The 18,788-nt window shown below is 44.3% G+C and overlaps 1 non-coding gene across 1 annotated transcript; it reads right to left on the bottom strand.

Annotated features, from left to right (window-relative positions):
* Positions 1 to 17,051: 17,051 nt before the first annotated feature.
* Positions 17,052 to 17,126, bottom strand: Trnas-cga (transfer RNA serine (anticodon CGA)). Its single transcript has one exon. It is a non-coding gene; the product is annotated as a tRNA-Ser (tRNA).
* Between the last annotated feature and the right edge of the window lie 1,662 nt (positions 17,127 to 18,788).

The following is an 18,788-nucleotide window of genomic DNA, read 5'->3' as shown; positions in this document are numbered from 1 at the left end:
GGCAACAGAGCATGCACAATGTCGGCACTAGTACAGTGTATATCCACCTTCCGCAGCAATGCAGGCTGCTATTCTCCCATGGAGACGATCGTAGAGATGCTGGATGTAGTCCTGTGGAACGGCTTGCCATGCCATTTCCACCTGGCGCCTCAGTTGGACCAGCGTTCGTGCTGGACATGCAGACCGCGTGAGACGACGCTTCATCCAGTCCCAAACATGCTCAATGGGGAAGAGATCCGGAGATCTTGCTGGCCAGGGTAGTTGACTTACACCTTCTAGAGCACGTTGGGTGGCACGGGATACATGCGGACGTGCAATGTCCTGTTGGAACAGCAAGTTCCCTTGCCGGTCTAGGAATGGTAGAACGATGGGTTCGATGACGGTTTGGATGTACCGTGCACTATTCAGTGTCCCCTCGACGATCACCAGAGGTGTACGGCCACTGTACGAAATCGCTCCCCACACCATGATGCCGGGTGTTGGCCCTGTGTGCCTCTGTCGTATGCAGTCCTGATTGGGGCGTGAGCGGAAGACGGCCTAACGGTGTGCGGGACCGTAGCCCAGCTTCATGGAGAAGGTTGCGAATGGTCCTCTCCGATACCCCAGGAGCAACAGTGTCCCTAATTTGCTCGGAAGTGGCGGTGCGGTCCCCTACGGTCTTGGCGTGCATCCGTGCGTCGCTGCGGTCCGGTCCCAGGTCGACGGGCACGTGCACCTTCCGCCGACCACTGGCGACAACATCGATGTACTGTGGAGACCTCACGCCCCACGTGTTGAGCAATTCGGCGGTACGTCCACCCGGCCTCCCACATGCCCGCTATACGCCCTCGCTCACAGTCCGACAACTGCACATACGGTTCACGTCCACGCTGTCGCGGCATGCTACCAGTTTTAAAGACTGCGATGGAGCTCCGTATGCCACGGCAAACTGGCTGACACTGACGGCTGCGGTGCACAAATGCTGCGCAGCTAGCGCCATTCGACGGCCAACACCGCGGTTCCTGGTGTGTCCGCTGTGCCGTGCGTGTGATCATTGCTTGTACAGCCCTCTCGCAGTGTCCGGAGCAAGTATGGTGGGTCTGACACACCGGTGTCAATGTGTTCTTTTTTCCATTTCCAGGAGTGTAGTTTGGAATTCCTATGTGATGGTCTGGATAGACGTCTCCCTATTACACATTACGATCCGCTTCAATTGTCGGCGATCTGTCAGTCAAGAGACGAGGTGGGCCTCGTTTCCACTTCACTGTCACATCAGAAACAAATTACCTAGGGATGTTTAGGAGTGTGGAAATGTCGCATAAAGACGTATGGCACAAGTGATACCCAGGCACCTGGCCGTGTTCGAGCCCCCTATTCTGCTCTCTCACGATGTCTAATGACTACTGAGGTCGGCGATACCTAAAGTGAGAAACATATGTTTGTGGCGGTGTCCGGATACTTTAGACCACATAGTGTATCTGAAAACAAAATCACTTCATTTCGCAGCTATCACAGTGACACTGGTACAGCAACCGTAATAGAGCTCCAGAACAGAATAAACAGTCTTGGTTGCACAAGATAGGTTTATTTAATCTTGACATGTGACACCTTATGCCTGTTTTAGGCATCAGACAAACTGGTGAAATTACAAACTGGTGAAATTACAAACTGGTATCAGTATAAATTGCTATTAAAGGCAATGATAAACAAATAAATTAGAAATAACAAAGGAAGACATGCACCGATTTGACTGTAGCACATGGCCACATTTACGTTTCAGCGGGTATAAACTGTGACTCACAAAATACTGCACCATAACTGAGCTTACTGATAAGGAGTTGTTGTTGTTGTTCTTGTCTTCAGTGCTGAGACTGGTTTGATGCAGCTCTCCATGCTACTCTATCCTGTGCAAGCTTCTTCATCTCCCAGTATTTACTGCAGCCTACATCTTTCTGAATCTGCTTACTGCATCTCTTGGTCTCCCTCTACGATTTTTACCCTGTGGTACTAAACTTGTGATCCCTTGATATCTCAGAACATGTCCTTCCAACCGATCCCTACTTCTGGTCAAGTTGTGCCACAAACTCCTCTTCTCCCCAATTTTATTCAATACCTCCTCATCAGTTATGTGATCTACCCGTCTAATCTTGAGCATTCTTCTGTAGCACCACATTTCGAAAGCTTCTATTCTCTTCTTGTCTAATTTATTTATCGTCCATGTTTCGCTTCCGTATATGGCTACACACCATACAAATACTTTCAGAAACGACTTCCTGATACTTAAATCTATACTCGATGTTAACAAATTTCTCTTCTCCAGAAACGCTTTCCTTGCCATTGCCAGTCTACATATTATATTCTCTCTACTTCTACCATCATCAGTTATTTTGCTCCCCAAATAGCAAAACTCCTTTACTACTTTAAGTGTCTCATTTCCTAATCTAATTCCCTCTGCATCACCCGACTTAATTCGACAAAATTCCATTATCCTCGTTTTGCTTTTGTTGATGTTCATCTTATACGCTCCTTTCAAGACACTGTCTATTCCGTTCAACTGCTCAACCGAGTCATTTGCTGTCTCTGACAGAATTACAATGTCATCGGCGAACCTTAAAGTTTTTATTTCTTCTCCATGGATTTTAATACCTACTCCGAACTTTTCTTTTGTTTCCTTTACTGTTTGCTCAATATACAGATTGAATAGCATCGGGGAGAGGCTACAACCATGTCTCACTCCCTTCCCAACCACTGCTTCCCTTTCATACCCCTCGACTCTTATAGCTGCCATCTGGTTTCTGTACAAGTTATATATAGCCTTACGCTCTCTGTATTTTACCCCTGCCACCTTCAGAATTTGAAAGAGAGTATTCCAGTCAACATTGTTAAAAGCTTTCTATAAGTCTACAAATGCTAGAAACATAGGTTTGCCTTTCTTTAATCTATTTTCTAAGATAAGTCATAGGATCAGTATTGCCTCACGTGTTCCAACATTTCTACAGAATCCAAACTGATCTTCCCCGAGGTCGGCTTCTATGTTTTTCCATTCGTCCGTAAGGAATTCGTGTTAGTATTTTGCAGCTGTGACTTATTAAACTGATAGTTCGCTAATTTTCACATCTGTCAACACCTGCTTTCTTTGGGATTGGAATTATTATATTTTTCTTTAAGTCTGAGGGAATTTTGCCTGTCTCATACATCTTGCTCATCAGATGGTATAGTTTTTTTTTTTAGGACTGGTTCTCCCAAGGCTGTCTAATGGAATGTTGTCTACTCCCAGTGCCTTAATATAACGGGCGGTTTCGATCCGGGGCTAGCGCGCCTACCAGAATCCAGGAAGCAGCGCATTAGCGCCTTTCGCTAACCTGGCAGATGATAAATTTACCTTTTTGGACATACTTCTGCAATCAGTTGTAATATGACCACAAATTCCGTGCCATAGTATTGTCATATTGCACATAAAAGAAAGGAAAACACGCACGTGGTAGGTCCGGTGTTTTCATTCCGTTGTCAAAGCCGTAAAAAGACGACAGGCAACAGCTGTCGACGGGCGCCGCACACACATCCACCCTCGGCAGCTCTGCGGGGGCACGCGTTGCCATGGCAACACCCTAGCGCCACAACGCCCGCCGCCAGCCTGTTGCTGAGCCCCAGTGAACGCCGAGCGCCCGCGTACTTTCCACCCTCCCCCCTACACTGCTGCTGCTGCCGCTGCTCAGGCGGGCGCGTTAAGCCCCAGCTAACTTCTCGTGACGCGGCGTCTTTGACTCAGTGAAGCCTTATGCCGTCTCCACTTAGAACACAGTTTATGCCGCACGCGCCTCGGATCGTGTTCGCAGCCTCCAGCTTGGTTAACTGTGTGACTGAGAGACTACATCTCCCACACAGCATTTTCTAAAAGGATTAGAGTTCGGTTTGATACGTCTGGTGATATCAGAGCGGCAATGCAACATGTTATGTAGCCACACCTGTGGGGCAATGGTTTGTGGACAATGACATTCCTCATATGTTATATGAATGTGTATTGTGTGTTCTTTCGGACTTGTCCGACAGGAAATGAAACCAGGCGTTCATATAACTGATTGGCCTAGATGGGCAATGAACCACCTTCTTCAGTGCGGATGCGCGAGTACCTCCGACTTCCTGTGGGAATCTCAGAGTAACGACAACAGATACTACCGTCATACCTTAGCAAAAGATCTTGCTGAAAACCGAAGGAAATTCTGGTCTTACGTGAAATCGGTAAGCGGGTCAAAGGCTTCTATCCAACCACTCACTGATAAGTCTGGCCTGGCAACGGAAGACAGCAAAACGAAACATGAAATTTTAAATTTAGCATTTGAGAAATCTTTCACGCAGAAGGATCGTACATACCGCCGTTTGAGTCTCGTAGAGATTCCCGTATGGAGGACACAGTGATAGACATCCCTGGGGTTGTGAAGCAGCTGAATGGGTTGAAAATAAATAAATCGCCCGGTCCTGATGGGATTCCAATTCGGTTTTACAGAGAGTACTCTACTGCTTTGGCTCCTTACTTAGCTTGCATTCATCGCTCATCTGTTGCCCAACGTAAAATCCCGAGCGACTGGAAAAAAGCGCAGGTGAAACCTGTATATAAGAAGTGCAGAAGTACGGATCCTCAAAATTACAGACCAATGTCCTTAACAACGGTTTGTTGCAGGATTGTCGAACATATTCTCAGTTCGACTTTAAGGAATTTCCTTGAGACAGAGAAGTTGCTATCTACGCATCAGCACCGCTTTAGAAAGCATCGCTCCTGCGAAACGCAACTCGCCCTTTTTTCCATGATATCTTGCGAACCATGGGTGAAGGGCATCAGACGGATGGCATATTCCTTGACTTCCGGAAAGCGTTTGACTCGGTGCCCCACTGCAGACTCCTAACTAAGGTACGAGCATATGGGGTTGGTTCCCAAGTATGTGAGTGGCTCGAAGACTTCTTAAGTAATAGAACCCAGTACGTTGTCCTCGGAGGTGAGGGTATCATCTGGAGTGCCCCAGGGAAGTGTAGTAGGTCCGCTGTTGTTTTCTATCTACATACATGATCTTTTGGATAGGGTGGATAGCAATGTGCGGCTGTTTGCTGATGATGCTGTGGTGTACGGTAAGGTGTCGTCGTTGAGTGACTGTAGGTGGATACGAGATGACTTGGACAGGATGTATGTAGATGTAGATATGTAGATGTAGATTCCCGGTCGTGTCGGGCATTTTCTCCGCTGGCGGTGTTGTCTTGTCGTCATCATTTCTCGTTAATTGAAGGTGGAGGGGAGCAGAAAGGAAAGGGAAGGAAAGGAAAAGAATTACTGATGTCAGCTGCATCGGGACATTACGCGGAACCAGCGGAGACGAGTGAAAATGGACTGGGATTCGAAACTGGGATCCCCTGCTTACTGGGGATGTGCGTTAACCACTGCGCCATCTGGGATTTAATGTATTGCTCACTTAGAGACCTGTTGCTTTACATTTTATAACAGGTCGTTCATTTTACAGCTTTTCACATAGATTAAAAAATATATTCCATATTGGAAACAGAAATCATTGTTTTCAGCAATTACAATAAAAGTAATACTAAATTAAAAATAATTTAGTAAAAGAAAAAAGCACGGAAGATATTCAAATTTCAACAAGATATTAGATGACAGGCAAGACTTGGATAGAAAAAGAGAGAGAGAGAAATGTTACCGTATCTGAGCCATCCTGGTCTCAAAGTCTCGAAATTACTTCTAGCCTTGCATTCTCGGTTCGCTACAGTTTCATTTACGGATTAATATTTCTAAACACTATTTGCAGAAACAAGTATTATCTACATTGTGGAAAGCGCAGTGGTGTGTGAGTATGAGCTGTTTGAGTGGGTGTGTTCTTCGGCACTGCTACCTGTCTGTGTACGAATTGGAATTGCTGTCTTACGTTCTTCGTGTTGTTGCAGTGTTCTGTTATAGGCTGTGTCTGACTGTATTCATCTTGTAATGTCCTTGAGCCATGATCAGCTATTTTATTTATTATCTCCCATTTGTCTTTGTCTCTTTCTGCCCGCATCATGTCGCACTGCAGTGGTTCAAATGGCTCTGAGGACTATGGGACTTAACTTCTGAGGTCATTAGTCCTCTAGAACTTAGAACTACTTAAACCTAACTAACCTAAAGACATCACGCATGTCCATGCCCGAGGCAGGATTCGAACCTGCGACCGTAGCGGTCGCGCGGTTCCAGCCTGTGACGCGTAGAACCGCTCGGCCACTATGGCCGGCGTACTGTACTGGTGACCGGTGTCCTGTGCATCCGAGACACAGTGGTACACGTATCACCAGCGGCGCAGTGGGCCAAAAATGGCGGCCACTGCCAAGCTGGCCGTACTTCCCGTACACAGAGCTTTGACCCACACTCCCACCGAGCGCCACCTACATCTACATCTACATCACATACATACCCCGCAATACACCATACGGTGCGTGGCAGGTGGTACCTCGTAGCAAAACTAGCATCTTCTCTCCCTGTTCCACTCCCAAACAGAACAGGGAAATATTACTGCCTATATGCCTCTGTACGAGCCCTAATCTCTCTTATCTTTGAGGTCTTTCCGCGAAATGTAAGTTGGCGGCAGTAAAATTGTACTGCAGTCAGCCTCAAATGCTGGTTCACTAAATTTCCTCAGTAGCGATTCACGAAAAGAACGCCTCCTTTTCTCTAGAGTCTCCCACCCGAGTTCCTGAAGCATTTCCGTAACACTCGCGTGATAATCAAACCTACCAGTAACAAATCTAGCAGCCCACCTCTCAATTGCTTTTATGTCCTCCCTCATTCCGACCTGATAGAGTTTCCAAACGCTCGATCAGTGCTCAAGAATAGGTGGTATTAGTGTTTTATAAACGGTCTCCTTTACAGATGAACCACATCTTCCCAAAATTCTGCCAATGAACCGAAGACGACTATCCGCCTTCCCCACAACTGCCATTACCTGCTTGTCCCACTTCATATCGCTCTGCAATGTTACGTCCAAATATTTAATCGACGTGACTGTGTAAAGATCTACACGACTAATGGAGTATTCAAACTTTACAAGATTCTTTTTCCTATTCATCTGCATTAATTTACATTTATCTACATTTAGAGTTAGCTGCCATTCTTTACACAAATCCTTTCCAAGTCATCTTGCATCCTCCTACAGTCACTCAACTACGGCACCTTCCCGTACACCACAGCATCATCCGCAAACAGCCGCACATTGCTGTCCACCCTACCCAAAAGACCATTTATGTAGATAAAAAACAACAGCGGACCTACCACACTTCCCTGGGTCACTCCAGATGATACCCTCACCTCCGATGAGCACTCACCTCCGAGGACAACGTAATGGGTTCTATTACTTAAGAAGTCTTCGAGCTACTTACGTACTTGGGAACCAATCCCATATGCTCGTACCTCAGTTAGGAGTCTGCAGTGGGGCACAGAGTCAAACGCTTCCCGGAAGTCAAGGAATATGGCATCCGTCAGACACCCTTCATCCATGGTTCGAAAGATATCATGTGAAATAAGGGCGAGTTGCGTTTCGCAGGAGCGATACTTTCTAAAGCCGTGCTAATGCGTAGACAGCAACTTCTCTGTATCAAGGAAATGCATTACATTCGAACTGAGACTATGTTCGAGAATCCTGCAACAAACTGATGTTACGGATATTGATCTGTAATTCTGAGGATCCGTCCTTCTACCCTTCTTATACAGCGTGTTACAAAAAGGTACGCCCAAACTTTCAGGAAACATTCCTCGGACACAAAAAAAGAAAATATGTTATGTAGACATGTGTCCGGAAACGCTTACATTCCATTTTAGAACTCATTTTATTACTTCTCTTCCAATCACATTAATTATGGAATGGAAACACACAACAACAGCCGGCCGTGGTGGTCTCGCGGTTCTAGGCGCGCAGTCCGGAACCGTGCGACTGCTACGGTCGCAGGTTCGAATCCTGCCTCGGGCATGGATGTGTGTGATGTCCTTAGGTTGGTTAGGTTTAAGTAGATCTAAGTTCTAGGGGACTGATGACCACAGCAGTTGAGTCCCATAGTGCTCAGAGCCAACACAACGACAGAACATACCAGCGTGACTTCAAACACTTTGTTACAGGAAATGTTCAAAATGTCCTCCGTTAGCGAAGATACATGCATCCACCCTCCGTCGCATGGAATTCCTGATGCGTTGATGCAGTCCTGGAGAATGGCGTATTGTATCACAGTCATCCACAATACGAGCACGAAGAGTCTCTACATATGGTACCGGGGTTGCGTAGACAAGAGCTTTCAAATGCCCCCATAAATGAAAGTCAAGAGGGTTGAGGTCAGGAGAGCGTGGAGGCCTCTACCTATGCATCGGTCAATGAATCTGTTGTTGAGAAGAATACCAACACTTCGACTGAAATGTGCAGGAGCTCCATCGTGCATGAACCACATGTTGTGTCGTACTTGCAAAGGCACATGATCTAGCAGCACAGGTAGAGTATCCCGCATGAAATCATGTTAACGTGCTCCATTGAGCGTAGGTGGAAGAACATGGGGCCCAATCAAGACATCACCGACAATGCCTGCCCAAACGGTCACAGAAAATCTATGTTGATGACGTGATTGCACAATAGCGTGCGGATTCTCGTCAGCCCACACATTTTGATTGTGAAAATTTACAATTTGATCACGTTGGAATGAAGCCTCATCCGTAAAGAGAACATTTGCACTGAAATGAGGATTGACACATTGTTGAATGAACCATTCGCAGAAGTGTACCCCTGGAGGCCAAGCAGCTGCTGACAGTGCCTGCACACGCTGTACATGGTACAGAAACAACTGGTTCTCCCGTAGCACTCTCCATACAGCGACGTGGTCAACGTTACCTTGTACAGCAGCAACTTCTCTGACGCTGACATTAGGGTTATCGTCAACTGCACGAAGAATTGCCTCGTCCATTGCAGGTGTCCTCGCCGTTCTAGTTCTTCCCCAGTCGCGAGTCATAGGCTGGAATGTTCCATGCTCCCTAAGACGCCGATCAATTGCTTCGAACGTCTTCCTGTCGGGACTCCTTCGTTCTGGAAATCTGTCTCGATACAAACGTACCGCGCCACGGCTTTTGCCCCGTGCTAATCCATACATCAAATGGGCATCTGCCAATTTCGCATTTGTAAACATTGCACTGACTGCAAAACCACGTTCGTGATGAACAGTAACCTGTTGATGCTACGTACTGATGTGCTTGATGCTAGCACTGTAAAGCAATGAGTCGCATGTCAACACAAGCACCGACGTCAACATTACCTTCCTTCCATTGGGCCAACTGGCGGTGAATCGAGGAAGTGCAGTACATACTGACGAAACTAAAATGAGCTCTAACATGGGAATTAAGCGTTTCCGGACACATGTCCATATAACATATTTTCTTTATTTGTGTGTGAGGAATGTTTCCTGAAAGTTTGGCCGTACCTCTTTGTAACACCCTGTACACAGGCGTCACCTGCGCTTTTCTGTAACCCAGGCCCTCTGAATGGCAGCCAAACGCGCTATCCACTCAGCCAAGGGGACGAACAGTTGGCCGTCGTTCCTCCACAGACATTCAGATACCTCAACGAAAGCGTCCTCGTCAGAGTTCGAGCTGTCATAAAGGGTGGACGCGCTCCATATTAACGTCCGCCAATAGGTGCCCGGATACTTTCGGTCAGACAGTGTAGGAAGGACACCCGAGGGCTACTGCACTTCGCTGTAGGCGTTGTCCGGCTCGCAAGCTCCCCGCCGGCACTCACCGACTCAATCCCGAAATTTTATTCCCGGCCGGTCCGCCGTGCGGAGCCCTTTGAACGGGCCCGCCGCCGGCTGCGAGTGCGCCGATATTAGTCAGAAATTTCCGGTGACGGCCGAGCAGGCGCGCCCGCTCCTAAAAATTCGATACGTCTGTCGGCCGTCACACGGCCGACACAGATTGTGTTTTGCGCGCGCGACAACAGAGACGGCCGGAAAGCGGCTACCGCTGCGCCACCCCGCCTCTGCCTTTTACGCGCTTGTTTCAGGTACATATGCCACCCTCACATCCGCTACACCACCCCCACACTCTCCCCCCCGCTACACCCCCTGCCGGCTCTACTCTTTTTAATCCGATTGTCGTTTAATATCGTTAAAGTTGCGAAATTCGCTTTTAATTTTCGACTCTGGCGTTTTCGAGGGCGGTGGCGAACGTGCGCGCGTTCGGTCGATGAGAGGATTCGAGCTGCGGGGCATCGCCGTGTATGTATGTGTGTGTGTGTGTGTGTGTGTGTGTGTGTACGCGTGGCGGGGGAGGGATGCGGGGCGATGGCGGTGGCTATCCCATTACGCTGCCGGCTGGGGTTACGTCACAGCTGCATCCCTCATTACCAGCCAGTGTAAACTGCCGGCGTGTTTGCAGCCGGTGCTCATTTCGGCAGGTACCGGGCTCGACTCCCGAGCGCGCGATCCCATTGTTACGATGCGGCAACAAGCCATCGATACTCTCGCCCAATTGGCGGCACACGCCAAAAGCTCTGCAGTCTCTTGCACTGCTTACAAGTCATCTCGAGTTACATCATTAATTTTAATGCAGCATTGAATGCTGGCTCTATAAACCAATTCCTACCGTGTAGTACTAACTACACTACTATCCATTAAAATTGCTACACGATGAAGAAAAGCAGATGATAAACGGGTATTCATTGGACAAATATATTATACTAGATGCGATTACATTTTCACGCATTTTGGATGCATAGATCCTGAGAAATCAGTACCCAGAACAACCACCTCTGGCCGTAATAACGGCCTTAATACGCCTGGGCATTGAGTCAAAGCTTGGATGGCGTGTACAGGTACAGCTGCCCATGCAGCTTCAACACGATACCACAGTTCATGAAGAGCAGTGACTGGCGTATTGTGACGAGCCAGTTGCACAGCCACCATTAAGCAGACGTTTTAATTGGTGAGAGATCTGGAGAATGTGCTGGCCAGGCCAGAAAGGCCCGTACAGGACCTGCAAAATGCGGTCGTGCATTATCCTGCTCAAATGAAGGGTTTCGCAGGCATCGAATGTAGGGTAGAGGCACGGGACGTAACACATCTGAAATGTACCGTTCACTGTTCAATGTGCCGTCAATGCGAACAAGAGGTGACCGAGACGTGTAACCAGTGGCACCCCATAGCATCACGCCGGGTAATACGCCAGTATGGCGATGACGAGTACCGGATTCTAATGTGCGTTCACCGCGATGTCGCCAAACAAGGATACGACAGTCCTGATGCTGTAAACAGAACCTGGATTCATCCGGAAAAATGACGTTTTTCCATTCGTATATCCAGGTTCGTCGTTGAGTACAGCATCGCAGGCGCTCCTGTCTGTGATGCAGCGTCAAGGGTAACCACAGCCACGGTATCCAAACTGATAGTCCATGCTGCTGCAAACGTCGTCGAACTGTTCGTGCAGATGGTTGTTGTCTTGCAAACGTCCCCATATGTTGACTCAGAAATCGGGACGTGGCTGCACGATCCGTTACAGCCATGCGCATAAGATGCGTGTCATCTCGACTGCTAGTGATACGAGGCCGTTGGGATCCAGCACGGCGTTCCGTATTACCCTCCTGAACCTTCAGATTCCATATTCCGCTAACAGTTATTGGACCTCGACCAACGCGAGCAGCAGTGTCGGGATACGATAAACCGCAAACGCGATAGGCTACAATCTGACCTTTATCAAAGTCGGAAACGTGATGGTACGCGATTCTCCTGCTTACCCGAGTCATCACAACAGCGTTTCACCAGGCAACGCCGGTCAAGTGCTGTTTCTGTATGAGAAATCGGTTGGAAACTTTCCTCGTGTCAGCACGTTGTAGGTGTCGCCACTGGCGCCCACCTTGTGTGAGTGCTCTGAAAAGCTAATCATTTGCATAACACAACATCTTCATCCTGTCGGTTAAATTTCGCGTCTGTAGCACGTCACCTTCGTGGTGTAGCAATTTTAATGGTCAGTGTTGTAACTATCCTACGCTGGACTTACTTGATGAAGAAATTTCTGAGAATGTACGTTTGTAGCGCAGTATTGTATAGTAGTGAAAGATGGACTGTGGGAAAACCGGAAAAGAAGACAGTCGAAGCATTTCAGATATGGTGCCACAGAATAACGTTGAAAATTAGGTAGGCTGAAAGGTAAGAAATGGGGAGCTTCTGCGCACTGTAGGTGAGGAAAGGAATACATGGAAAACAGTGACAATAAGAAGGGACAAGACGGTTGGACATCTGTTAAGAAATCACGAAATAACTTCCATGGTGCTAGAGGGAGCTGTAGTGGGTAAAAACTGTAGAGGAAGACACACGCTGGAAAACATCCAACAAATGATTGAGGGTGATGGTTGCAAGTGCTACTCTGATGAATAGTCAAAAGACTAATGACAAAAAAAAGAAGAAAGAACCTGCGTAAATTGTCTGCTGTGGAATTGTAAAACTGCCATAGGCTATATATAGACTATGTACACTCTCGTAAGTAAAGTTGAGTTAAAATCGCAGCCGCATTACCTGTATGCTGGGTGTGTTGCATACCTATAGGGCGTTACCTCATTTCGATCGTTATCGTTACGTATGCGATCTGTGTCTTACTAGATTCCCCTAGAAACTGGAAGTGGTGAACCATTTAGAAACTGACGGAATATATAAAAGAGCCATGTAAAACTCAGGAATTTTTTGTCCTACATAGCTGCTGTCTATTATTTAAAAATAAACAGTGTTTAAAACAAAATTGAAATTGTCGCCGGCCGCGGTGGTCTCGCGGTTCTCGGCGCGCACTCCGGAACCTTGCGACTGCTACGGTGGCAGGTTCGAATCCTGCCTCGGGCATGGATGTGTGTGATGTCCTTAGGTTAGTTAGGTTTAAGTAGTTCTAAGTTCTAGGGTACTAATGACCACAGCAGTTGAGTCCCATAGTGCTCAGAGCCATTTGAACCATTTGAAATGGTCACTGTTTAATTCAGGTTTACTCGAAAACTCTTTATTTTTAACGTAAAACAAACAGATGTTTTAAAAATAATACGAACCATACAGATATATCATATAGTGCTAGAAAACGCAATTTCCTCAAAAAAAAGGTGAAATTTTATAAGAACGCAAAACGAAAACATATAGGCATCGCTTTAGTATTTCGACAAGCTTACAGGTCTTCGGCATTTATCAATAATAACGGGAAACTCTTGCCTTTCATCATGATGAAGAAAGTTCTATAGAGTACAAAACAGCGACAAAAATCGTACAGATTTTTTTATGTATATGTGTGCAAACTGTACGTGCCTCAAAAGTGTTACATAAAAGCGGAGAAGGCTAGCGAACAGCTAGATTTTAGTACTTATAAAATCCAAGATATATTTTGTAAGAATACAAAATACACAATGGAATAACAATGAATGATGTGCGGCTCTAATTATGTGCAGAACAAACAAACACTCATTTATTTTCCACTCCCTACTAATGTTACAAATACTACCGGTAATCCTACATTTCATCACGTCATTTATACACTGTACCAAAACTACAGAACCGTATTTTTGTAGAGCGCAACTCTAGCTTGCTCGCTTGTTAAGAAAACAAACAGGGTGAGAATATACATTCATTTTATGAGTGAATCGACATCCTTACCCATTTTCCTATCGACATGTCGTGCTGCTGTAAGATAAAACACCAAGATTAAAATTATTCTCAAAACAATTAAGCTTCTTGCTTCTTCTCCGAAAGAACTAAAAACTGCGGTTAACAGATGGCACACGGCGTTCAATATTATAGTGCATAAATAGGGCTACTACTTATAGTTGATACTTGCTCTAAAGTTGTTATTGTGAAACCTGTAGCTTCTTAATCATTATGATCTTTTAACAGATTCCTGAGTTCTCGCCCACCCCTAGAGTGAAAGATAATTCAACAATGAAAAAGATATTGAATGAATGTTGTTTTCTCTAAATATTATTTGGAAGAAAACTATACATTACAATTAAAATTAAGGCAATATAAGTTTACTCATTATGTCTCTTATTTTTGACAATGTGAGTATTAAAGAAAAAAAACTTTCTCTTTTCATAGTCATTGAGCTAGGGTAGCGATCTTTTTATTAATTACCCTAAATTGATGCATGATAATGTTTGGAGACACTGAGTGAAATACTGCTAGCTTAAAGAGAAAGCGAAATGACACGGAATTTATAAAGTAGACATGTCGTAGCTTTCTGACAACACAGAAGCTCGTCCTGAACGAGTGGGATATTTGAATGGAGAAACCATGCGGACAGTGGAGGACACTCACCTTCATTTGTATTTATTAGTGCGTTTTCTCGCCTTTCGCTTACTGCAATTTGAAAGAAGTTTCTCGCTAGATGCGTTTCGCTTGTATTTACAAAGCATCTTTTGTGATCACTGCGGTTTTTTCCTCTCTTTTAAATGTTTTGAAGGCGATACCTTTTCCCCCCGGTGTTATCGGAGATTGGAGTCGACAAAAATATGAGTGGGTATTTATCTTTCGCAATTGCTCGACTGTTAGAGACTCGCATGTTCTTTTCTAGCATTTCCTATTTTTTGCACGTCTGGAAGCTTCAGAGAAACTGTTTTTCACAGAAGTAGAACTGCAGTTTCACTTGTTCCACACTAAGCACTTGCGTAAACATGTTATTTTCCGACTCCAGCTTCCGCTAAAAATGAAGGAAAAAACAGTGAACTTCAAAATACGTAAGCAAGGGTAAGAGACACCAGGGACTACAGAAGACCCCTTGCAAATACATACGCATCACTTGTTGGTGAAAAATTTCTTTTCAGTTGCAGTAAACGTAAGACCAGAGAAATAATCAGAAAATCATCAGACAGATCAAATCGATTTTTCTACGAATTTTAGACGTCCGGGTCCCTTTACCGAAAGGACTACGTCGATGCCGGCGAGCCAGCGATGACGTCACAGATCGGTGACCAGGCTGTCCATTCTTATATTTTAGGAGGTGCTCATACAGTACACTGAAACAAGCAAATAATCCTAATGAACATAGGTCCGGAAACTAATATTTGAAATCGGCTTTCCTAATATATTACCCAAAAGATACACATTAAAAAAAAAGAAGAAGTAAACCGTGGATAACGAGAGAAATTAAAAATCTCATATAAGAGGAAGATGAAAATTTATGTAAAGGCCAGAGGATATCAATATTCCAAATTACATCCATAGTACAAAGAAATACTATACTATTTCAAGGAATGTCATTAAAATACCTACAAGTATGCATGTACTGACAGAAATAAATAATGCAAGTTCAGATGGTTCAAATGGCTCTGAGCACTACGGGACTTAACTTCTGAGGTCATCAGTCCCCTAGAACTTAGAACGATTTGAACCTAACTAACCTAAAGACATCACACACAGCCATGCCCGAGGCAGGATTCGAACCTGCGACCGTAGCGGTCGCGCGGTTCCAGACTGTAGCGCCTAGAACCGCTCGTCCACATCGGGCGGCAAATAATGCAGGTAATAAGATTAAAACTATATGGCACATTGTCAAAAGGGAGACAGAACAGCCAGTCAGTGTACAAGATTCCATAACAATTACAGCAGATGACACTGTTATGAATGGTAATTCACTAGTTGCAAGTAATTTTAACAATCGCCTTCTAAACGTAGCAGCAAATATAGGATTAAAAGGTTCAGTTGAAGAAGTAAGCATATATAATAAAAATATCATTCCACAAAACTTAAGCAACTAGAAGTGGCACAAACATTCTTCTCTGAAATAATACATTTATAATAGTTCTAAAAAATAAAATCTCTTGTGGAGTTGATGGAATTTCAAACAGAATTCTGAAATGTTGTTCCAAAGTGATACATGCAATGCGTCAGTGGAACAGGGAATTTTTCCAGACGGGTTAAAATTTACTATTATTAAACCACTTCACCATCTTTTTTCAAGATATTCGAAAAAGTACCGTAATCGAGAGTAGTTGCACACTTAAGGGAAAACAATATAATTAGCACATCACAGCTTAGCTTTCAGAATGGTTGCTCGACTAACAATGGTATTTATACATTCACACATCAAATAGTACAAGCTTTAAATAATTATATATTGCTTGCTTCGATTATGTAAATTCTCTTAGCAAAACTCAAGCTGTATGGAACTGATGGCTTTACACACAGTCACTTTGAATCATACTTGGCAAACAGGATGCAGAAGGTTGTGATGAATAAATCAGATAATGTCGTAAGGATAGAAAAGTTTAGCGACTGGTGTAAAAATCACAAAGGTACAGTTCTGTGTCCACTCCTATTCCTTATACGTGATAATAACCTTCCACTTAACATTCAACACACACACTTGGTAGTTTTTGAAGACGCTGCTAGTGTTACAATAAATCCCTCTAGAGAGTAAGCAACAGAAGAGTTAGTAAATGATATTTATGTGGTTCTCTGAAAACGGGCTCTCCCTAAATTTTGTAAAAGCGCACTACATTCAGTCCTGTACAACAACAGCCATAACAACAACTGAGGCATCACATGAGCGGGGGTCAGTCAGTGGGGCAGAATGATCAAAATTTTTGGGTGTAAATACTGATGAAAACTTGAACTCGAAAAAGCATACTGCAGAACTTCTCAAAAAATGAAATTCAGCTGCTTTTGATCATCGTATAATTGCTAATCTAGGACACAAACGTATCAAACTCACGACGTATTTTGCATATTTCCATTCAATACGGCTGTGCTAACACAGCACTTAAACAAAAAAAATTATTCCACAAAAGTGTGTAGTAAGGATTATGTGTTGTGTTTGACACATGCGGTCATAGAACATTACGCCCATGTGTCAAACACAACACATGCTGTCATAGAACATATATTCGGTAATGATTATATAAGAATATACAGCCTACCTTAGTAGTAACGTCTTCTTCAGAACCTGCAAAAAGTTAATATTATAATGTGCTAGTAAATTATATTAGGTACCAGAATGAGATTTTCACTCTGCAGCGGAGTGTGCGCTGATATGAAACTTCCTGGCAGATTAAAACTGTATGCCCGACCGAGACTCGAACTCGGGACCTTTGCCTTTCGCGGGCAAGTGCTCTACCAACTGAGCTACCGAAGCACGACTCACGCCCGGTACTCACAGTTTTCTTCTGCCAGTACCTCGTCTCCTACCTTCCAAACTTTACAGAAGCTCTGCAAAGGTCCCGAGTTCGAGTCTCGGTCGGGCACACAGTTTTAATCTGCCAGGAAGTTTTTTATATTAGATACGGTCACCCTACAGGATGCAACGTTGAAACCTAGGTAAACGATAAAGTTAACCTGCAACTGTAGGCTGTGTATTCTTATATAAACAATATCAGTTGCTGTCGCTGCGTAAAAATGTTAAAAATTATGAAATTCGCTAATGAAATTCGTTATAAATAGTTCATCACAGTTTGATAAGAACAGTGATGTACATACCTACAACACTAGAGGAAAAAATTACTCTTATTACCAATTGTTAAAGCTGCTGGGGCCAAGAAAACAGTTTAATATCCACCAATAAAAATTTTTGCTCATTTGCCCAATAACTTAAAATGTCTTGACAAGTATCGAACCAAGTTTGAAATCTGATTTAAAATCATTTCATGCATAAAAAAACAGTGGAAGTAAGACATAATTTCATTTCTTTCTTTTTTTTTTTTTGAGTTATCTGTGTTCTGACTGGTTTGATGCGGCCCGCCACAAATTCCTCTCCTGTTCAACCTCTTCATGTCAGAGTAGCACTTGCAACCCACGTCCTCATCTATTTCCTGGATGTGTTTCAATCTCTGTCTTCCTCTACAGTTTTGCCCTCTACAGCTCCTTGTATTACCATGGAAGTCAATCGCTCATGTCATAACAGATCTCCTATCATCCTGTCCCTTCTCCTTGCCAGTGTTTTCCACATACTCCTTTCCTCTCCGATTCCTCGCGGAACCTCCTCATGCCTTACTTTATTAGTCCACCTAATTTTCAACGTTCGTCTGTAGCACCACATCTCGAACGCTTCGATTCTCTTCTGTTCCGGTTTTCCCACAGTCCATGTTTCACTACCATACAATGCAGTGCTCCAAACGTTCATTCTCAGAAATTTCTTCCTCAAATTAAGAGCGATATTTGATATTAGTAGGCTTCTTTTGGCTAGGAATGCCCTTTTTGCCATTGCTAGTCTGCTTTCGATGTTCTCCTAGCACCGTCCTGTCAACGGTTATTTTACTGTCTAGGTAGCAGAATTCCTTAACTTCATCTACTTCATGACCATCAATGTTGATGTTAAGTTTCTATCTGTTCTCATTTCTACTACTTCTCATTACTTTAGTCTTTCTTCGATTTACTCTCAATCCATTACAATGTTGTAAGCTGACCTCGTTCAATTTTACCATTCCGGACACCCAAGTGCTGGTAAGTAGCATTTTGACGACAACTTTATCGGTCGTGGTTCGGTAATACTGTGACCTAGTGATGGAACAACGGACTGGTTTCAACCACCGGATGTCCAACCAATTGCTTTTTCGTTCGGTTGGATTTTTCAATCGAATGAAATAACCACATGAAACCAAAATGCGATCGCCGCGTCAACTATATGTTTTTCACTCATTCTCCAGTTTGAGTAATTTCGCTTAAATACTTTTTAAGCATTTTCAACTTTAAATGAATCATGACTAGGATTGCCTTAGTTCAGGTAAATGCCAATAAAAACATGTTTACATAAATGATATACACTCCTGGAAATTGAAATAAGAACACCGTGAATTCATTGT

Source organism: Schistocerca gregaria, chromosome 9, assembly GCF_023897955.1.
Source record: "Schistocerca gregaria isolate iqSchGreg1 chromosome 9, iqSchGreg1.2, whole genome shotgun sequence".
Taxonomy (NCBI): Eukaryota; Metazoa; Arthropoda; class Insecta; order Orthoptera; family Acrididae; genus Schistocerca; species Schistocerca gregaria.
This window is presented reverse-complemented; position numbering and strand designations above follow the sequence as displayed.